This window comes from Macaca fascicularis, chromosome 18 (genome assembly GCF_037993035.2).
Source record: "Macaca fascicularis isolate 582-1 chromosome 18, T2T-MFA8v1.1".
Lineage (NCBI taxonomy): Eukaryota > Metazoa > Chordata > Mammalia > Primates > Cercopithecidae > Macaca > Macaca fascicularis.
Window position 1 is genome coordinate 19096009 of NC_088392.1, and position 22251 is coordinate 19118259.

General features: G+C 45.3%; 1 long non-coding RNA gene across 2 annotated transcripts in view; it reads left to right on the forward strand.

Moving 5' to 3' along the window:
* Positions 1-11405: 11405 nt before the first annotated feature.
* The window catches only part of LOC141409035 (uncharacterized), a 183575-nt gene continuing 172729 nt past the window's right edge, over positions 11406-22251 (forward strand). The window contains exons 1-2 of one of the 2 annotated variants that reach the window (XR_012427145.1): positions 11406-11529; positions 16547-16636. This is a non-coding gene — a long non-coding RNA (uncharacterized lncRNA). Of the gene's footprint in view, positions 11530-12041; positions 12158-16546; positions 16637-22251 lie in introns of those variants that run through there. The other variant, XR_012427148.1, reaches the window with a different exon arrangement.

The following is a 22251-nucleotide window of genomic DNA, read 5'->3' on the forward strand; positions in this document are numbered from 1 at the left end:
TCCAATAACAAATCACCTTGATGTGACATTTCATGCTCCTGAGTATCTCCGGCTGGCAGTGGTACTGGATTGCCCTTTATAAAGGTGGCGTGAGGGGCTTAGTGGTGTTGTCATCCTTGTTGTTTTAGTAAGGAAATTCAGAAGGAATAATGTCACATATAAACAGGCATTTTTATTTACAGCTTTGCCTAATATTTAAGTGAAATGCCCAGTGCTCTAAGCAACATAAAAAGCATCTTTGGATTCCTGGAAGCAATGACATTCTCACTGATAGTGTTTGGCCAATTCATCTGGCCTGTAATGGATTCGCAGTGGTAGTGAAATGGAGCTGGTGGGGAGATGGGGGAGTCAGCAACAAGCCCATCTTTTCACTTTCCCTAGTAGCAATCTAAGCAGTGGGGTCTTGTTTTCATTAGAAGCGCAGCTCTGAGACCATGGATGTTAATAAGAGGATTGAGTGGGTATTGGTCAAATGATCTCCCTGCCCTATTTTACCTCAATACTGAGGCTGCTTTATAGAGAATCCAGAGTCTCCAATGATATTTACTGAGCAAATTTTACCATCAGGCTGTACCATACCAAGTGTATTAGTCCATTTTAACAGTGCTATAAAGAATACCTGAGACTGGGTAATTTATAAAGGAAAGAGGTTTAATTGACTCACAGTTCTGCCTGGATGGGGAGGCCTCAGGAAACTTACAATCATGGCAGAAGGCAAAGGAAAAGCAGGCACATCTTACATGGCAGCAGGTGGGGGAGATAGAGAGAGAAAGAAAGAGAGAGAGAGAGAGAGAGAGAGAGACTGAGAGAGAGAAGGGGGAAGTGCCAGACACTTATCAAACAACCAGATCTTGTAGGAACTCACTATCAGGAGAACACCATGGGGGAAACCACACCCATGATCCAATCACCTAAACCCAGGTCCCTCCCTCAGCATGTGGGGATTACAATTCAGATTACCGTTGGAGATGAGATTTGGGTGGGGACACAGCCAAACTGTATCACCAAGAGTCATTGGATCACATCCATTTCTGTTCTCCAGAAGAGGGAAGAAGAAATAAGAATATGGCCTGCAGGTGGAAATGTGGTTAGGTTATTTATAGCCAAAAGACATGTTTTGCCGTTCTTTATCTCTAATTTCTGGAAACAGCCAATCTCTGAGCACCACAAGACTCAGGGTCCAGGATGGCTGATCAAGGTAAGAAGGCTGTTCTTCAGCTTGTTTCGCTGCCATGCAGCTGCTGTACCTGGTATGTTTTTTTCTTATCAGAAGAATTCATGATTGATGATATAATTCCTGGAAAGTTCTTAAAGCTTTGCAGAAGAAAGAGCATATTTAAATGAATTACAACACAATCTCAGACTTTAAATTGTCCAAATTCTTTCAGTGTCTAGGTTGCTTCTCCTTTGACGTGGGCTCTTTTAAGATCTACATAAAGTCTCTTATAACACAACAATGCTGTCAGGGCATTTCAATAAATCATGGAATTCTTTCATTCATTTATTCATTCAACAGACATTTATTTAACATCGGTTATATGCCAGGCACTATGTTAACTTGGGGCTTATCAAGAGCTCTAAAGTGGTTCCTGGGCTCTGAAATTCTCCTTGTGGGAGAGTGTTTCAGAATAAAATGTTGCATTTATCCTCACAATATGGAGAAGTAGATATTTCTTGGCTCTACATTACTGGTGAAGAAACAAAGACTTAAGGAGGCCAAATACTATGCCCAAGGACTTATATGTAAAACTTAACTCCAAATTTCATTCTATTTTCAATGCATCATGCTCTATTCTCACTTTATATGGGCTTTAGTTACTAGATTTTAATCAAAATAGACCAACCAATGTAAATATACAGACTAGATCCTTGGCATTTGTAGATTTAATTTTGCTGGCTTTGACTATTTGCTAGACTATTCTTGGGCACCAGTAACAAATGACCTTGAAGAGCCATGACTTAAGAGTTTAATTTTCTGAGACATGATCTGAATCTCTGGCCCTAAGAGTCTGGGGAGTGGAGGTCAGTCACGTACATTCAGAGTGGCTTACTAGCATCTGCATCTTAGTGTGGCTCTGTTTCCACATGTTCTCCTTTATATTACAGGGAAAATGCTATAGTGGCCTGCCAATTATCAGTAGTATTTATGAATCGTAGAATTTCAGAAGAAAGTCTCAGGAGTTGTCCCTCGTGAATGTCAATATATTAAAAAATTGCTAACATGGAAATTATCAAATTCAGCTCATGGATTTAGAGATGAGATTTGATGCTCCCAATGGGTCATATCTCGTCAGCCATTTGATCCACCAGGACTTCTTTTGCTGCCCCAGCCCCTGGGTAGGAATGGTGCCTAGGGCTCTGGTATGTGGTGCTTTTGAGGGGAACTTGAGCAATCATGCCCTGTTGTTTAAGACCATCAGAGAGATACCTCAGGGCCTTGCAAGCACCACAGCCCCCAGTGGTGCCGCTTACTTCCAGGGTATTTCAGGCAATAGATAGTCTTCCGCAGTCTTGGAGATTTGCAATCGTTTTCTGCAATTACCTACCTATCATGAGATTAGTAGAATGAACAGGTCTTTCCCAGAGGGAGCTGCTACATTCTCATCTACTCAACGTTTGGTTCCTGACCCGAGAAGCTTCATCAAACATCACATTTCCGTAAAATGCCCCATTTGGAAGAGTTTTGGTGGGAATAAAACACTCCAAATACTGGATTTTAAAAATCTCTTTTTATTTGCAATAGGCATTAGGAAGATAAAACTCTCTATATCACTTAGCAGCATAGAAAAAGGAGAAATGACATTTATGGCATCCCAATGCCAGAATCATAAAGCACAGTATAGAATAGTGGATTTGGACCTGGGAAGCAATAGCTAAAAACCAACACAATTACTATTTCCAAAATCCATGCCAATAAGTGGAGCTCATAGCCTTTATGATACAATATTACCTTATTCTCTGCCAGAAGGAGTAGTTTTGGGGGAAAAAAATCTCATTTTTCACCATTAGTTACCAATGACTTTAAATATTAAGCCGAGATTATATGAAAATACCTTTACTGGCCATATACTAATTTTCTTGTAACTGTGGGGTTTTATTTAGTCTAATGTATAGATGTGCCCCTTCTTGGTTGTAAATTAGATGGCACTTTGATTTATTTATCTTAAAACTATCCTCTGTGCTGTTCATTTCTATTACACATAAGAATTTGGAAGTGCTTTTTAGAGGTCAAGAGCAAGTCTGTGTCATCTCCTGGCGCAAATCACAAGCTGAGTAACTTCTGTTCAGCTCCTTTTTTATCCAAGAGATGGAAAACCGAAGTCATGCTAGCCAGGATGATATTGAGGAGAAACAAAACAAAGCCCATCTTGGTTTTGTGTGGCACCAGCCTCCTCGTCAGTACACTATAGCATTTCAGTGCTGAGTCTGAGTGTTATAAGAAATTATTTAAGAGCAAATAAAAATGCTGCTTCTGCAGATGTGAATACCTAAATGCTAATCAGAGCTTTGCTGCAATCCTGCAGAAATGCATAATAAGATTTTCCAGCTGTCAATCATTTAATTCTGACAGCTGTAATGAGATTCTGGTTTAACGTGTACTTCTTAATAACTTGGGGCCTGGAGCAGGTGCTGTCCTCTTTAAAAGACAACTTGCAGATTGTCAACCAGTTTCTTCCCATCTGGCAATGGGGAGACAGCCTCTAAAGTGGTCAAGCATGAAGGGGCCTTCATGGGCATTAGGGTCTGTAAGGCTCTGAATTACTGTCTTCTCTACCTCCACCCATTGTTAAGGAAAAGATGAGTTTCAACTGTGACTGGTTTTAAAGAGTGACAATTTAGTACAAGATTTTCTAATAAGCAAAGGCAACATGTTTGAACTTGGAAGTTTTACTCTAATTCCCACGGAAAGATCTCCAATAATAGAAATTACTTGTCTGTTCTCAGTAACAGAAGAATATATTTATTGTCATCTCTTTTGAGGTAATGAAATGCCATTTAAATTACCCTCTCTTCCTGGTAAATCTGAGAAGAAAGCAAACTCCCTAAGTTTCCTATCATTTTGCAGAGCCTGAAACCATATCTAGTAATCACTTCAAGCCTCACTAGGGAAGAACAGCAGGTAGGAAGCTGTTTGGGATTTATAGTACCACTTACTTCTACAGGTAAAATCAGAGTCATAAAAAGCAAGAAGAAAGAGTTCTTGAGCCCTCCAGGGTAAGTAAGGGAATATACTTTAAAATTCTGATTTTTATTACTCTAGAAAAAATAAGACACCTTAGCCCGTAGCTGGAAAACTAAACTACATCCTTTTTCTGAGGCTGTTATTCATTCGAGTCTCTGATTGTCTCCACTGAGCTCAGACAGATCTGGTGCTCTCTCTGCCTGACTCAGTTTCTTCACCTTTGCAGAGGAGCTAGCAATATCAGCCAGCTTCTCACACTGCATGCAGAAGCCTTAGAAATAAAAGGTATCATCTTGGAGCTCGAAAGTTCTGTAACGATGACCAAGAGTCACTCTGAGGGCAGAAAAATTAAAAACAAACATGTAATGCTTTTTCCAGGTTTGTTAATACCAAAATGCGTCCAGGTGATTCTCTCTGTTTCCATGTTATTGATCTTCCTCCCTTCCTTCTGAAGGCATCATATGGAGTGTCGAAGGCTGGTGGTAAGGAGGAAAAAGGAATGAACACTGAATCAGTAATATCTGAGCTTTCCCAGTCAAATCTAGTCATGACTCAGCAAGGAAGCCAAAGGAAAACATCACTGCATTACACCTGTTAAAGAAGAGGCCTGTCTGAGGCAGAGAGAAGCTCAGAGTGTGAGCCTCTGTGCAAACCATTCCAAATAAAGAGAGATTTCTGACCCTTACCTCCCTCCCATCCTTCCCCCATCCACTCTGGGGGAGAAGAGCCCTCCTCTTGGTTTTGGAGTCCTTCCTCTTTCCCTTGCTACTAGCTCCTTTCCCTCCTAGCAAACATCCATGCCTCTCTCCTAAGACACAAGCAAAATTATTTGCCGAAACTTGTTACCCCTTCAAGACAACCATATTGCTGTCCTTCCTCGCACACTGCCAGGAATGTCAGGAAAAAATGGCTGGTGTCAGGCTCAAATCTTCACTTTCTCTTTAGCCATATGTCTCTGGGAACGTGATTTCCCCTCTCCCCCCACCAGTTAAAACAGCAACAAAAACATTGATAATGATGCCTGCAAGAATCATGAAGCTGAAATGAGATTGCGCATGTACATGGCCAAGGAACACGGAAGTCCCAGGGATTCCTCATTTCGTGGCCAAATTTGTTGGAGACTGGTTGGGACCTGCCAGCTTGCCTCTGCGGCTCTGCCCATGCTCTTGAGGGCATGCTGACCTCTGCCTTTGCTGACCTCTAGACCATGTAACAAGGGTAAACACTGCCTCTCCCTAGAAATCTTGCCTGCACTGGTTTCCATGACACAGCATTACCTCGGTGCAGCTTACAAAACAGCTCACAGAATTTCTCCTAACATTTAGAGTCAAAATAGATGGCCAGTGCTCTGCCTTCCGTGCAGGAATCTGTGCTTCCTCAGAGGTCTTGCAGTTTGGGGTCTGGATCCCTAGAGCTCTGAAAACCTTATCTCGAGGACCATCCCGAGTAGCTTTTATTCCAGTGCTGGGGGGATGTGCTGTGCAAATCAGTAGCAAGTCCTGGCCTTATCCACCCAGCTGGGGGGCCACAGATTTGGTGAAATTGTGCCTGTTACTTTGGAGGTGAATGGGTCAGACATGAGATGGGGGTGGTCCCTGCTCACCCCTATTCATGTTCTTGGAGTCTGTTACTCCCATTGAGTCCCACTCCATTATCCATGGGAGAAACTAAGGCACAGATATCAAAGGGGTGGGATGGGTAGTCACACCAGACTGGCAGCAGCACAGCCTGGTAAAAACCTGAGCCTCTGTCTCAGGCTGGAGCGGGCTCCACTACACCTGCAGCCTGTGGACAGAGAGTCTGCAGACAACGTGCCAAATTCTGTGTATTCTGTGCAAACAAAGGTGCTTGTGGGGAGAAAGGCAGAAAGTAGAATGTTTAGGCTGACTGATGGCTAAACAATGGGTGGAAAGAGAGGCTGGAAACTTGACTGTGTAGGTAAGAGATGAGAGCCTGGGGAATAAAAATAAACAAAAGGAGTAGAGAAAGAGGCTGGGCAGGGAAGGGGCCTTCAGAAAGGTGTGTGATGGGCTGGTTGGTCAGCTGCCGCTGGGCCTAGAGGGAGCCGAAGGGATTTGTGTGCACGCAGAGACTGCTTATTCTGTTGTTCCACCAGAAATTGAGGGTAGGACCTGGAATATTGCACAAAAGCCCTTGCCAGCTCTAAGACTTGAAAGCAGGGCTGAGAGGGAGAGGAGGCAGGGGAAATACATTGGCCCCCTGTTTCCACTGGGAGAAGGAAGCCAAGAAAACAGCAGAGGAGAAAACAGATTCGAAGACCATGAGACCTGGAAGAGATTGTTTAATTTAACCTCTTTCTCTACAAACAAGGAAGCTGCAGCCCAGGGAGGGTAAACGACATCCCAGAAGGTCACTGAGTCTTCACCAATCCAGATGTTGCAGGTGTCTCCTCCCAAAATATATCTTCAAGTCCTAGCCTCCGGTCCCCGGGAATGTGACCTTGTTTCCAAACTTGATGGTTTTGAATGCCATCAAGTTAAGAGGAGGTCATACTGGAGTGGCTGGGCCCTTAATCCAGTATGACTTCCGTCCTTAGAAGAGAGGATGAGAGACAGATGCACAGGGAAGGTCACATGACAGTAGAGGCTGAGATAAGAGGGGTGCATTTATAAGCAAAATATGCCAAGGGTTGCCAGCAACCAGGGGAAGCCCGGGAGAGGCACAGGGCAGACTCTCCCTCTGAGTGTCCAGAAGGAGTCAACCCTGCCAACACTTTGATCTTGGACTTTGGCCACTAGAAGTGTGAGAGAATGCATTTCAGTTGTTTTAAGCCACTCAGTTTGTGGTACTTTGTTATAGTAGCCCCCAGCAGGTTAATATGCTAGGCTGAGAAAAGCAAGCACATGCCAAGTATAGAACCACCCCAGAAATGCAGCAGAGCCCCGCAATCACACTTGCTGGCTTCCCATGGAGTCTGGATCTGCAGACGCATTCACCTTTGTATTAGTTTGTCTTGCATTGCTATAGAGAAATACCTAGGATGGGTACAGTGGCTCAAACCTGTAATCTTAGCACTTTGGGAGGCCAAGGCAGGAGGATCGCATGAGCTCAGGAGTTTGAGACTAGCCTGTGCAACATAGTGAAACCCTGTCTCTATAAAGACTGCAAACATTAGCTGGGTGTGGTGGCAGGCACCTGTAATCCCAGTGACTTGTGAGGCTGAGGTGGGAGGATCACTTGAGTCCTGGAGGCAGAGGTTGCAGTGAGCTGTGATCATGCCACTATACTCCAACCTGGGTGACAGAGTCAGACCCTGTCTCAGAAAAAAGAAAAGAAAAGAAATATCTGAGACTGGGTATTTTTTTTTTTTTTTAAAGAAAAGAGGTTTAATTGGCTTATAGTTCCTCAGGCTGTACAGGAAGCATGATGCTGGCACTGCTCGGCTTCTGGGAAGGCCTCAGGAAACTTACAGTCATAGCAGAAGGCAAAGGGGGAGTTGGAGTAGGAACAAAAGAGCGTCGGGGGGAAGAGCTACACACTTTTAAACAACCGGATATCACAAGAATTCACTCACTATCACAAGAACAGCATGAAGGGGATAAAGCTAAGCCATTCGTGAAGGATCCATCCCCATGATCCAATCACCTCCCACCAGGCCCCACCTCCAACACTGGGGATTACAGTGCAACATGAGATTTGGGTGGGGACACAGATCCAAACCATATCAACCATCTACAAGTGCTAGGTTAACTGGGAGGGCTGAGCAGATGTGGAGAGATGCCAGGGGACTTGGGACAGGCAGAGAGAGCCAGCCTGGGCTGGGTGTTGTGACTGCCTCCTCTACAGGGCCTCACCTGCACCACCAGGTCCCTTGCCCACTGCTGCTCCTGCCTGAGCTTCACTTCTCAGGGGATGCACCCATGGTGCCACAGTCCTAAACACACAGGGGCTTCTGGCCCTTAACCCTCTCTGATCCTACACTCCTAGACTGCAGGGATCGCGTTGGTGCTCCCCAGGTCTCCTCTCTCTCAGCACCTTCTGTCTCCAAGGCAGCCCTGTAAGCTCCCGAGATCCATCCAGTCCCTACCTGGTTCTTTACCACCTCTCATGCCACTCCCTCAGTCTGCCCTATTTGACCCATCTGGAAGGAGTTCAGCAAGAAGTCCCCTCCCAAATGTAGAATCCTGCCCTTCCACCAAGGCCACCTAGACTGCACATGCCCTCGAGGCCTCCGCCGTGTCCTCGATACCAGCAAGGCCCCTACATTGAGGAGGTTAGAATAGAAGGCTAAGGAGTGACACATCCTGCTGTCCTAGTAAGAAAAGATGTACTTTGAATAGCTGGGGCTTCAGGAAGAGGCCCCCCAGGCCCCTCAGGGAACAGCAGCTCCCTAGCGGGAAGAGTGGGGTTCCCAGAGCCCTTGGCCTGAGTGCTTTCCTTCCTCCCCTCTGTCAGGCCTCCCCAGTGTCAGGTCTTACTCCCTCTGTTCCCACCCTTGTCATTGTATTGCCTGCTCAGGTAAGGTGTGTCTATGTGAATTCAGGCTTTTTCTCCAAGTTTAGGGGGCCTTTGTACTAAAACTGCAGATTTCTGAGATCTATATCCAGGGATGCTGCCTCAGGAGGTGAGGGGCATGGCCTGGGATTTGCATTTTGGAACTAGCTTTCTAGTGTTTTTGCTGTGGGGTGGTCCTCAAACCCTAGACAACATTGTCCTTAGTCTAAACACTTCCGGTGGGGGGGATTTTGGGGACAGTGGCAGGTGGTGGAAGGGACTATGTTGACAACTCAGTCATTATGTGCTCCCTTTCAAGGGGGATCCCATCTGATGCCACTGGGCACTGCCCCAAACCTGGGGCCTGGGATAAGCCTTCCCAGGGGGATCTGGGCAGGGATGCGGAGATACGGCTGGCCATGGTGACGATAGTCGGGGAGGGCGTCAGGCAGGGGGGCTGTACCTGTGTTGATGTGTGGACTGGTAGAAAGTTCTCTACAGGGGACAGCAGGGAAAGAGGGAGGAAGAGGAGCCAGCAGAGGGAAGGGCAGAGGGGTCAGGGGTTCTGTGGGGCTGCAGCTTCCTCCAGATGCCTCGACGATGCCATCCACAGCTACTGGTCATGCTCAGAGCAGCTGCCCTCCTCCAGGTGGAAGCTGCTTGGCAGCACCTGGCTACATGACTGGGTTATCTGTGGCAAGGAGGGATGGCTTCCTATGTCAGGAGCTTGCACCTAGCTCAGGGAGGCACAGCCAGGACAAGAAAGAAAAGAAAGACAAGAAAGAAATGAAAAATCCAGCCTCTCCCCATCGGCCTTCTCTGAGTATACCCTACCGTAGTCTCCGGCGGTGCTCACTCGAACCCACCTCCCAGCTCAGGAAGGAAAGATGGGAGATCATTCCGTATTACAAGGGTGGTGGAGTGGGGATGCATTTGAATTGCTCTGGCTATACTTTGCCTGTCCCTCTGTGTGGCTGGCTGCCTATCACCCACACCCAGGCAGGCCCAGACTCCTGGGGTCGGGGTGCCATGGTGGGGAAATGAGCCTCCACCTCTGGATCAGGTCTTGAGAGACACTGTTGGGTGCTGCTGGGCACTTGGCATCTGCAAAGGATGCTCCATGCCCCGTGCGGGTGCCCTCCCCTTGATAAGGGAGGCTGAGCAAACATCTCAACATTAATCAAATACGTGACCTCAGGAGTATCTCCTCTATTCCTTAAAAAAGGAAATCTTCGAGCTCATTCCTGTTGTTAAACCAAAAAATAGAGAATAAATAAATAAATACATAAATAAAAAAGGAACTCCAACAGAAATGGAAAACAGAGCCCGCACTTGCCTATTCCAGCTACTTTTATCAGCTCTTCACCGCTGACCATTTCCCACTAAAATCCGAAGCCTTGCCTAGCTGTATTTAGAACTCTGCGAAGAGAACTGTGTACTGAGTTTACAAGATATGTTTTGTTTTAATGATCTCACACGTCATCTGGTGCTCACAGCAGTCACTGTAGGTTTTCTTGACCCTGCCATGGGATGGTGAATCTGGCAGAATCTGCCTTTGCTCATTCCCTTTGACCTGTAGAGTGAGCTCTGTATTTCTTTATGGTGTAATTCCTTAGTTAGGTCCAGGGGCAAAATAGTGTGGTTATTAAGAGCAGTTACCCTTGAGTCAGACTGGGTTTGAATCCTGGCTATTGCACTTGTTGGCCTTATGAGCTTTGGAGGCTGGATAATCTTCTCTATGCCTCAATGTCCTCATCTGTAAAATAGGATTCCTGATAGTACTTATCTCAGGGTTGTTGTGAAAGTTAGAAGAGTTAGCAATGTGACATGCTTAGGGTTGTGCAGGGCACATACTAAACACTGAAGATGCCTTCTTTTTATTTCAGTTCATGCTTTACAAGTATGCTCTTCTGCTTTTAAAGCACTATCAGCAAATAGCAGGAAAAGTCACCATTGTCAGAGTACCACACCGTGGTTTGACCCACACCTGCAAAATAAGGCTGAAGGAACATTTTTGCATGAACATCTGCAAATTTTGGTTTTTCCTCCTAAATACCTCCTGCTCCATTATAGATTTCTGAGAATGCAGGAACTGATCACTGCTTTTACAGTAAATTTGGCAAAGGTGTGTATTTTCTTTCTATCCAAAAAGGGAACTAGAATTCTGTATCCCCAGTCCTTATTCCTGGGTGTCCTTGAATTTGGGCCTGGTTTGAGGGAGATCGTGCTGAGGATTCAGTGACATCATTCTCATGAAGTGCTAGCCCTGCATATCCTGGACGCTCCACAGGGATATATTCCCATTCTTTGCTCTTCCGACTGTTTACCAGCCTTGACTATTGCTACAGCTGTGGCAAGCCTTCCCGTCCCTGCCCCACCGGGATGATGACTGCATAAAGACAATTGTTTGATAAACCCAGTCAACGAGGAAGGAGGAAGGAAATGCACATACGATCTCCTAAATAAAATTAGACCACCAAGGATGAGAAATGTTTAATTTGTGGCCCATGTTACAGAACTGGGTTCCTCAGATAGGGAATTTTCTTTTTGCCAGTTCTTCTTTGATTCCAGAAGTAGTCATGTCAGGTGGCAGGGGTGGCACCTCTCAATGGTGCCCAGTTCCCTGGCTGGCATTTGAATGAGCAGGATCCTTTTAATCCTGTGGCTGCTTACCCCACAGTAACAGCAGATGGAATCTGCTTTTTATTACTTTTGCCTGTTGCCCCTGAGTCCACACCGGAAACCACTCAGGCAGGATCTGGAACGCATACAAACCTCATCAAATAAAATGGAGGAACAAGTCCGCTCCGGCTTCTGAGAACTCCAGGAGCTCCCGGAAGAAGGCGTTTCATCTCTGCACTGCTTGGAACCCTGGCTGTTCAAGGGAAACGGTGGGTTTACAGGGTTCAAGGAAAATAGAAGAACCTAGAAATTAGACCTCAAAGCGGGGGATGTGGAATGCCATCCTCTATAGCAGTTTTTTCTGTAGTGGCTAATTACTGAGGCACTAAATCAATTATTGGTCAAAACCCTGTTCCTGAGGACCTAGCTTCTGCAAAGCAATTTATTCCCAAAGTTATCCTTTCTGCCTCTTACTTTCTCCCAGAAAGTTATTCTCTGCTTCCCCTACTGGGAAAAGAGTTGTCCCTTTAAATATAGCTCATAGAATTTCCACATAGGCCAAGAATCATCCATCAAGAGTGTACACAATCAGAGAAATCTTTATATAAACACTGCAGTTCCCCTACTGCACGACAATGACCAGATTTCCGATGTCCCCACCTTCCACATACCCTGGCACTGGCGTTGTCCAGCTGTGGTCAGTTCATCTAAAGGGAGGGTTTTCAATGCTCACGTTTCCTCCTGTTGTGGGCTCCAGCTTTACCTGCCTCTTATTGTTCTCATTCGCCTGGGGAATGCCGAGTGTAACAATGGCCCCAGGAATTCAAGCCAAGGAGCCCAAGAGGGGCCAGATGGTGCCTTCGTTCCTGGTGCCAGAACTGCGGCGTTTCTCTGAATGTAAGACTTTCACGCAGACTAAAATATTATCACGTAAGCAAAGAAATTTGTTTTTTGTTCAGAAAGAATGACTGGTTATTGTCAGAGTTCTGCAACGTCTGCGCCTTAGTACTGGCGGTTATGTGGCCTTAGATAAAGACCATTTGATAATCAGCCCAGAAGGCCAAAGAATTGTAGGACTTCCAGGTGGACCCCAGCGTATTCTTGGGTGGGGAAACATATTGGTGCACATGCTTTTCTCAGTAGGAACTAGAACATGAACTCTGAACATTTCCTGCACCTATTCTAAGCTTCACAGAAAGTTTTATATTGAAATTCTGTTAAGCCTTGCTGTAGATGAAGAGGTACAAACTGTTTGAAAATCACGTTAAATATCTGTTAAGGGGCCAGGCATGGTGCCTCATGCCTGTAATCCCAACACTCTGGGAGGCTGAAGTGAGACGACTGCTTGAGCCCAGGAGTTTGGGGCCAGCTAGGCAACATAGTGAGACTCTGTCTCTACAAAAATAAATATATAAATAAATTAGCTGAGTGTGGTGGTACGTGCCTGTGGTCTCAGCTACTTGGGAGGCTGAGGCAAGAGGATTGCATGAACCCAGGCTGCAGTCCAGCCTGGGTGACAGACCAAGACACTGTCTCACAGACTGAGACCCTGTCTCAAAAAATATATAAATAAATAAATAGTAAATGTTTGTTAAGAGACATGAATCATTTTTGTGTGTATAACTGATCCTTGAACAATGTAGAGAGGTTAGGGGTATTGAGCCCCCCACCCCCCCAACCCCACCAGTGTGTTAAAATCATATGTAAGTTTTGGCTACCCCAAAATTTAATATCCTACTGTTGACCAGAATACTTACTGATAACATAAGGTCGATTAATATGTATTTTGTATGTTATATGTATTATATGATTTATTCTTACAATAAAATGAGAGAAAAGAAAATGTTAAAGTCATAAGGAGGAGAAAATATATTCACTATATTAAGTGGAAGTGGATCATGATAAACACCTTCATCCTCGTCATCTTGACCTTGAGTAGGTGGAGGAGGAAGAGGAATAGGAGGGGTTGGTCTTGCTGTCTCTGGGGTGACAGAGGCCAAAGAAAATCTGCATAAGGTAAACCTATGTTGTTCAAGGGTCAACTCTGTTTAAATGTATGAGTTACAATTTTTTTACATAGGAAGAAATACAGGTGCTTTGAGGAAACTGTTCTGCGTGAAAGCTGGGAATTTTCTGATTCCAGGCTCTGTATTAAACATTTCTGGCTGTCCAAGGAATGATCATATTCAATTTCAGTGTATACCGCGACTTCCTAAGGAAATTGATTGGTTTGCTTCTTAAAATGTGTACAGGCAGGGCAATTTCTCAATGAGGAAAAGGTAGATAAGTGTCCATGAATGCCTCTAAGAAACATTCCAGGATCAATAACTGTCTGCCAGTATGGTTAGGAGACCACCAAGTAGTTGCTCTAAAGAGTGAAAGTTAAGGAAGAGAATATAGAGTCATACTGACTGTGAGAAAACCTGCAGAATTAAATCTATCTTACTGGGGGAAATCAGAGCAGAGAAATAAGGAGAGGATAGACCAGAGACCAGCAAATTTTTTGTAAGGGACCTAATACTAAAATATTTAGTATCTTCTAGTATCACTAGATGATGCTAAATATTTTAGACTCTGTGGGTCACAGGGTCTCTGTCAAAACTACTCATCTCTATTGTGGTAGCAGGAAAGCAGCCACAGATGCTTTGTCAATAAATGGGCGTGTTTGTGTTCCACTAAAACTATTAATAAAACACTGAACTTTGAATTCCATATAATTGCCATATATCACAAAATATCTCTTAATTTTTTGTCAACCATTTAAAAATATTAAAGCTATTCTTACCTCATGAGTTGTACAAAACCAGGCAGTAGGTTGGATTGGGTGGCAGTTTGTAAACCTTTGATGTGACAATAAACTGGTGTGAAGCAACTCAAGCCACCAGACCCCAAGACCCAAAGATGGGAATTCTTTAGAGAAGTGTATTGTAATCAAGAATACACATACAGTTTAGAGTGTATGAAATAATGCAGAATTTAAGGACTGTGAAGAAAAGGTCAACGTTTATCACTTATATCCATGTTCACCCCCAGCCTGCCCCTGTCCCACCATTTTCCTCCCTTCACCACACACCCACACCCTGGCATAAAACCATGCATTGTTTTCTACTGTGGTAGTTCTCAAAGTGTGGTCCCTGAGTCAGCATTTGCCATGCCAAATCCATGTTAACTTCAGTAGGGATTGCATCAAGTTCAAGAGGCCGAAGAAGAGATCCAGAGCCAGCGAGCAAGACATGAGGTTTTATTGAGGGCTTGCCTACAAGGGAAAGAGTCCAGTGGCAGCAAGTTGGACAGGAGAATCACCTTATGTACAGACACGGCCCAGTGGTAGAGGGATGGACAAGATAACCGCCTTACAGTCCAGTGGAGGTCAATTAGGCAAGAAAACTGCAACCACTTGTCAACACCTTCCTTTTAATGACCTCTGCCTTGTAACCTTCATTGAACCAAAACTCAGGGCCTCAATTTCCTGTACAGCCTATGTTCCATGGAACAGGCCAGGGGCTCAGATATTCCTCATTGACAAGGAACGAATCTCCAGGTTGGCCACTCCCAGATTCCAGCTTGGAACACACGTTCAGATGTGTCTACCGTACAGGGTCGTTCTAAGGATATGCTTAAGTTATTGCTCTCGGGTGCATTTGCCCTACAGCATCTCCTGGGAACTTATTAGCAATGCATGTTCTCAGGCTCCACCCTCTGACCTGATGAATCAGAAAGTCCGAGGGGGCAGTGGCCCAGCGACCTGTGTCACTTCAACATGTCCTCTGAGTGACTCCGAGGATCAGTCCAGTTTGAGAACCACTGATGCAGGGAGTGAGAGCAGTGAGTCCAGCCTGGAGGGTCACCGCAGCTCTGCCACGTTTTGGCTGGACGATCCCGAGCCTCAGTGTCCTCCTTGGTAAAGTGGGGGTGTGAAGGTAACAGAGAGAAGGGCACAGTTATAAACTGCCTGTAGCCACTTCTGCTTTGTAAAGGAGATGGTGCATTCATATCAAAGGGAAGAACACACTCTAGGCCTCTTCATTCCACTGGTCATGGCTAGAGAAAAGAAGGGAAAGACAGAACTTTCAAAAGTGATGCCAGTTCAGAGACCTGGAGACGCTCGTGGATGGACAAGAAGAGCCCAGAGCCTGGTGGAGAGCTAATTTGAATTTGGGAGGCAGAGAGTGGGTGAGCCCAAAAGATGGAGAGATGGGGAAGAAGGAAGGCCATCCGGTGAGGGAGGGGAGGCCCAGAAATGTGGAAACCCCTGATATTTGGTAGCATGGCCAAAAGACTTGGAAATGGGGTGACTAATGCCCAATTTTATAGAAACTAGTAAATTTGACCTTGGCCCACTTCAAGGCTTCGTCTCTCCATTGTCTTAAACCTGTGAAGTTGGCCTCAGCACAATGCTACTGGGTAAATGTATTCAGAAACACACACACACACACACACACACACACACACACACACACACACACACACACACAGAAGAGCCATGTTCCCAGTCCTGGGCCACAGCTGCTGGGGAACCAGAAGAGCTGAGTGAGGGATTGAGAGGGACAGTCTGAAACTGTGGAGTCAGAAGTGCCTTGAGAATTTCAGCTCCTGGGAATGTGCTACAATCTTGGTCTTCCCAGTGGATTTAGGATAGGGGGGTTAAGCCCATTTTATTTCAATCTCAAGTGACAGAGTGACCTCAGTGGGGCCTGGATTGCATTGATATCTACAGTGGGAGCCACTGTGGGAATCAAAGTAGAAAGCATGTGAATGCTAGCGCATGGAATTTGGCACTTTGATTCTCAAGGTTTGGTAACCACAGTTAGTGTGGGAGTTGTTAATGAATACTGTTATTTTTAAATTTTCCAAGCTTGTCTATTTTGATAAAGAATCTATTTTTTCAATACAGAAGAATTTGTGGAAAATTCTGCTGCCTCCCAGTTAAGCGTTTCTCTTAGTTAATTATGATCATAGATGGCTGCTTGTTGGATCATGACATCATCAGAACCCAGGCAGGGCCACTCAGCTGGAAGCATCTTGTTTGAAACTCCCTGAGGAAATATCATCTTACTTTCACTGGGCTTGAGAAGGGCCAGTGTACTAAGGCAAAAGTGGTGACAAACTATGGACCAAATCTGGCCTATGGCCCTGCTAAGAATGGCTTATACATTTTTAAAAGGTTATTTAAAAAAAAAAAAAAAACCCTGAAAATAACCACAAAAAAAACAAACGAAAGAATATGTGATGAGGATTGAATGTGGTCCACAAAACCTAAAATTTTTGTTATCTGACTTTTCACAGAAAGTTGCTGGGGCCTGGCTTAGGCCATGGTGGTGGTCAGACCCCACAGTTGGGGACTGCAGGGGAAGGAGAAGAAGTGTCCCAAGCATGGTAAGCAGGCTGGAGCCCAGGGATGTAGCTTGTGTTTAAACCTGGCAGTGCATTTAGTCAAAGAAAAGGGCTCAGATCACATTATTCTGGCCACTTATCCTGGCCCCACAGAGCAAGGCCCTGGGAGGAAAAAGAGGAAGCCCAGTTCTCAGGACTGAGGCTTTAACATTGCAGGTATGCAACCTCCTCTACTCCTAGAAGCCTCATGAGGGAGCCTCTGGAGGGGACAGTTGGGTTAGTCCACGGGAAGGACAGGAGTGGGGCAACTTGGGGACAAGGTCACTGTAAGGGAGGCAGGAGGTGGGAAGTAGGCTCAGGGGTGGGAGAGGACTGAGGAGAGCCAGCTGCCGGGGGCCGAGGCCTTGGTCAGCTCAGCAAGCTGGTCCCATGGGGACTCTGAGAGGACGGGCTGCTCCCTAAGGAAACTCGAGTTTTGGGTCAGTCTGATCCTACTAGACGTCATACGAGACACCATGCAAGTGACCTCTGCTCTGACTTCTGCCTGAGCACTTGGCTCGCCATTCTCTCCTCACTTTTCCCCACCACCCTACTGGAAGAAAGAGAGAACAGCCAGCCTCCAGGGCCCTTCCTTTCCCTGGCCACCTTCCTTCAGACACAGCATGCTTGGATTCAGAGTAAGAAAGAAAATGAGAACTGAAAACTAGACCTTGTTTCATTCAAGTGCATTGTTTTGAATCCTGTTTTTTTTCTGTTCCTTTTTGGCACCATGGGCATTCCTGCAGAGTGGAGTTTGAATACAGGCACATTCTTCAGAGGGGAAAAATCCCATTGCCTAGCCCAAGGCTGAGCTCCTGGGCCAACACACACAGGGCTCTGGGTGGTTTGCTGATTCAGCAGGTGCCGCCTGCCCTGGGCCACCTTAAAGAGTCGCAGGATGTCCACTGAGCAAGCTCTTGGGGGCCAGATAAGTGATTGTGCTGGGCCCTGGGCCTCTTGGGGTTGGGAATCTTGCAGTTGTCATTGGTGATGGTCAGGTGGGCCTGAGCATGGTGTCAAGATGCTGGCGCCACGCAAGGGTGGAGCCTACCTCTAGAGATGCCCACTGTCAGAGTCCATTGTTGATTGTTATTTCCGTGGCATTTTTCAGAATAAGAGAGGTCACATCAGGGGAAGGTTGTTTTAAGCTGTCTTAACAGAAAAGACCTTGTCTATTTCATTCCCTGCTGAATCTCCACTGCCCTTAACTGTGTGTGCCTCATGGAGGACACTCAACTATCTGTCGATATTCGTTGATCAAGTTGAAAACTCTATTTTTAAAAGAAAATAAACCCAAAAAGAAGGGGCGAGTCACTACTCAGGCAGTTGGTGGTTCAATAATCTATTCTGGAAATTCTTTCCCTGTAGACTCAGTCACTCAATTCCATTGAACCCCTACTGTGGGTTTCACTTTGTAATAGAAACAGAAAGATGTATTAGACTCAGACAGTCACATCTAGATGAGAAAATGAACCAAAACCCATGTTCTGGCTGACTTACCTCTCCTGAAGTTCAAATCAGAATTGCATGCAAACAGACTGCATGCAGTTCTGTTTTGAACTTCAGTTGCAGCCCCATTTAATACTTGTATGTCATAGCTGAACAGAATATAGTGTAATATCTTAAGTGCCAGAAAGCCCTGGGTTCAAACACTGGCTCTGCCAGTTTCTAACAGTGTGACCTTAGGCAAGTTATTTTAATGCTCTCAGCCCCAGTTTTCGTCTATGCCATAGCACCTATCTCAAGGTGTGGTTTTGAGGAGGAAGTGAAATGATGTGCATTATTTCAGATTTTATTTATCATGCACATGGCATTCCTAGGAGAGCACCTGGAGCAGAGCAGGAGTTTAATAGATTTTAGCTATTATTGCTGGGTATATATTTTTTGTCTTCTCTGCCTGGGATGCTCCCTGTACCGCAGGCTAACTTTCCATTCATCCTCTAAGGCTCAGTTCAGCCAGCACAATACTTCCTCAAGATGAAACGCCTTTGGTCATTTGCCCTCTCCCTTTCCTGGGAGGCACACTCAGGAGTGCCTCTTCTGTGCCGCCACAGTGACTTGTGCACATCTGTCCGGAGAGTCACTGCCTGGTGCTGTTATTTTCAGTTCCAATGTCGGCCTCTTCTTTAGACCTAGAGCCTCTTTAAGTCAAGGTACCAGTTTACTTACCCCCTACCCTCTTGGCTTCATGATTTTTTATTGTGTTAGGAGTGCAAGTGTTTGCTAAATAAATGAAGGGACAAGTAATATTCCACCATTTCAGGAATAAAGTATTGTGACAGATAATCAGGGCTTCCCTGAGGTCAGAAGAAAAGGACTAAAGCTTGTGGTATATGTTCCAAGAGGAAGAAAGAGCAATTTGACAAGAAGTAAAAGCCCATATATGGCATTCATTATAGTCTCAATGTTGGTCTCCACTCAGTATTCATATATTGAAATCCCAACCCCCGAGCTGATGATATTAGGAGGGGGACCTTTGGGAGGTGATTAGGCAGAGCCCTCATAAATAGGATTAGTGCTCTAATAAAAGCGACCTGAGAGAGCTAACTCACTCCTTCCATCCTGTGAAGACACAGAGAAAAGGCACCATGTATGAATGAGAAAGTGGGCCCTCACCAGACAGTTAATCTGCTGGCGCCTTGATCTCGGACTTCTCAGCTTATGGAACTATGAGAAATAAATCTGTGTCATTTATAAGCTACACAGCTTGTGGTATTTTATTATGGTAGCCCCAATGGTGTAAGGCAACATCGTTATATTATCTATAATTTACTTCGAAGCAGCTCTATTTAAAACATATGTTGATGATGTGTATTTCAGTTTGCGTAATGCCCTAGGCACAGTTATTTAGTATTTGAAGTTTCCCAATATTTCCGAAGTATTAGGGGTAGTTCTGTTATGTTCCGGACTGTGATACTAGCACTTCAGTTACGTTTATTGCCAGTGGCACCAGAAGTTTTGTTAATTAACATACTGGGTGTTAGATTTCATTTTTGTATTGGTGAAATGAGTGGTGTTTGTTGGGTTGGTTAGGAAGGCTGCACAGGGATCCTTGCCTTTGTGCAATTAGGGCATGAGCAGCTCACACCCTCTGGAGTGTCCCCCAAGTCTTAGAATTCTGCTAGATTCTGTGTACATTTGCTTAAGGAGAATCCTGTCATTTGACCAATTAACTGAATCCTGCTGCTAGCTCCTTGTCACATCTGCTTGGAATGAAAGGACAGAGAGCTGGGATAAACCAGGTGGTCCTATGTTTGCTGAGCTTACAAACCAGGTGGTCTGATGTTTTACCTCCTGCTGGCTGATAGGTCTCTCTGTGTGTCAGAATTTGGTCTGAGTTTTGCTCTCATTATAACAGACCACCTGGCTGAGACGGTCCCTTACAAACAGTGACCTTGTGCCCAAGTGGCCTTCACCCCTCTAACCACTGATGGCTGCCAGAAGGCTAAGAACCTAATACTGTAATCTTGAATGACCTGTGGTGCAGGTCAACTTGAAGGAATATATTTGGAGGGCAGTGATAGCAATGAATATGGAAAAGCAAGAAGGTACGCAAGGGACGAAAACAAGACCAGAATCAGCAGGATTTGGGGGCTGATTCAATATGGCAGCAGGCAAGACAGTATGTCAAAAACAAGACATATGTGTGTATGTGTGAAGAGATAAATAAGCATGCGAAGTACTTCACATAGTTTATTTGATTCTGACAACAACACAGAGGTGTGGATTGGGCAGTTATTAGAAACAGGTGTAGTGCTATATGAACATGTCAGGGATGTGCTCAAAGTCACATGGTCAAGAACTGGCAGTGTCGGGAACCAGACTCAGATTTTCAACCCCAAGTCAGTTTCTGTTTCCATTATGTCTCGTAGAGAGAAAGATTCTGTTTGTTTGTTTGTTTGTTTGTTTTCATTATTACTATTATTATTTTTGGAGACAAGATCTGGCTTTGTCACCCAGGCTGGTGTGAAGTGGCATGATCATAGCCCACTGCACCCTTGATCTCCTGGGCTCCAGCGATCTTCCCATCTCAGCCTCTCAAAGTGTTGGGATTACAGATGCTGTGCCTGGCCACAAAGATTCTATGGCTAGGTGACTGGGAGAAATAGAGAGGCTGGGAAGGAAGCAAAGAGGGCTGAGGCCGAGGTACTGAGGAGTAGTGGGTGGAGGCAGATGGTGGAAGATGGTGGTGGGAGCGCCCTCAGATGGAGGAGGAATAAGCCCCCGAAGGAGTCCTTTCCCCCATGTGTGGGGATGACATCCACTCCTCACGTGAGAGAGGCACAGCTTCTCAATTCAGCAAGAGTCAGCCTCACCAGGCTGTTGCCTAAATCTAAAGACAATTCTGTATAGAAATCCAAGGTGGCCCCTACAGCTCACTCTCCAGATAACAGACTTCCTTGGGCCCTTCCTTCTGTTTGAGGCGTCCTATTTCACCCTCAGACTGCCCCCATTCACAAACAAAAAGGGCATCTTGCCCTAAACTTAGCTTGGGGAAAAGGTTTTTTTCATGCATCAAGGGAAAAGAAGAAACTAAAGCCATAGAACATATTTCCGTTGGCTGTGTCCCTGCTGACATGTGGTGATTCATCAGAGTGTAACACAACAGACCCTTTATGGTCATTAGCACTGGCTTGTTGAGCAAAGTCTCCTCTCCTGGCATCTTTTTGCTGTTTTGAAAAACAAGTAAATGAATAGGATAAATATCACATTCTTTATTGATGTCCACAACACCACAGAACGAGAGCGAACACAGAACACCCTATGTTGGCTTTTTTATTTGTCATCACTTTTTAATTTAGACCAGTGGTTTCCAGTGCTCCTGGGGAGCCTTTCAAAAATACAGATTCCTAGGTCTGGCCCTTGCTGGTTCTGATTTTGTAAATATAAAAAAGAGCCTGTTTTCCTCCAGAGAGTCGGCAGTGTTTATGCTGAAGGAACCTTTGCTCCTTTGTTCTAGGACAGGCTACAGGCTTGAGTGAAGAGAGGACTTTCCTTATGCCCTTTGCCAATGTCCATGTGGTCTCATTTGATTGGAGCCACTCATCAGATTAGTGATCCTGTGCCTCCAGGCCTGGGCTAGCGCTGTTCTCCATGGGTGCTTTCCCAACTTTTCCATTTGGCCTCAGCCTACTGTTCCTGAACTGGCCTTGACAGATTTAGAAGGTGCCTTGGAGATATTTCTGTGCCCAATGAACAACTTAACTTGGCATGGGTCTCTGGGCATGAGGGCTGATGGGCCAGAGGATAGTCTGGGTTTCTGAAAATAGTGCATGACAGAGAAACTGACCAGGGAAAGAGATTTTTGGGAAACACATTTCTAAGGCTGTCTGGGAGATGCAGACAGAATCTGGTAAGTTTTGAGGCATAAAAAACAGCCTGGAACAAAGGGTTAGAGAGGTTGCAAACTTTATTCCCATTTCTGTGTTTTAATTCTTCTTGCTTAGCTTCCAGGTGAACTGGAAATATCCCTGGGTAGGCTGTGTACATCTTCTTAGAACCTTACACCTCAGTGTGAATGAGTATATTGGATTCTCTCCTGAAATCGGGAAAGAGAGTATGATGTTTCAGAAAGAAAATCAGAAGAGCAGGTGGTTGGTGACCAGAAGGCCTCTCTG